The sequence below is a fragment of the Octodon degus genome, unplaced genomic scaffold (assembly GCF_000260255.1).
Source record: "Octodon degus isolate 3935 unplaced genomic scaffold, OctDeg1.0 scaffold00010, whole genome shotgun sequence".
Lineage (NCBI taxonomy): Eukaryota > Metazoa > Chordata > Mammalia > Rodentia > Octodontidae > Octodon > Octodon degus.
This window is the reverse complement of record NW_004524586.1, coordinates 7,780,994-7,781,407: the sequence shown is the minus strand read 5'-3', so window position 1 is coordinate 7,781,407 and position 414 is coordinate 7,780,994. Positions and strand designations below refer to the sequence as shown.

Sequence of the window (414 nt, the reverse complement as noted above, 5' to 3'; positions counted from 1 at the left end):
ATAATGACCTCTTGATAAAAAGGGGTACAGATCCTTCAGTTCATGAATGTGATGATTGGGTGTTCATGCCTTATGCATGGAATGTGCCTCCCTCACAAGTTCATACCACGTGGGCCAATTACCCGTTTTACCCAAAAAAAAAAAAAAAAAAAAAAAAAAAAGAAGGGGCACAGCTAGTTTCTGTATAACTGTTCTGACTCCAGGCACTGCAGCAGCAGGCAGTAGACAGGGGTGCCTGTTAGAAATCCTTCTGGGTGGTGGGGTGAGGTAGGTAGTTGGAGATGTGATCTGGAGTTCAGAGAAATAGAAGCAAGAGAGCCCAGTGGGAGACTTTCCAGCTTACAGAAGGATTGTAGGTAGATGTCTAGGACTGCATACAAGAAAAGAAAAAAAAAAAAATACAAAGGATAGAAT

At 42.0% G+C, this 414-nt stretch overlaps 1 non-coding gene across 1 annotated transcript; it reads left to right on the top strand.

Moving 5' to 3' along the window:
- Positions 1-30: 30 nt before the first annotated feature.
- Positions 31-132, top strand: LOC111815069. The gene has a single exon (XR_002819876.1). It is a non-coding gene; the product is annotated as a small nucleolar RNA U13 (small nucleolar RNA).
- Positions 133-414: the final 282 nt, after the last annotated feature.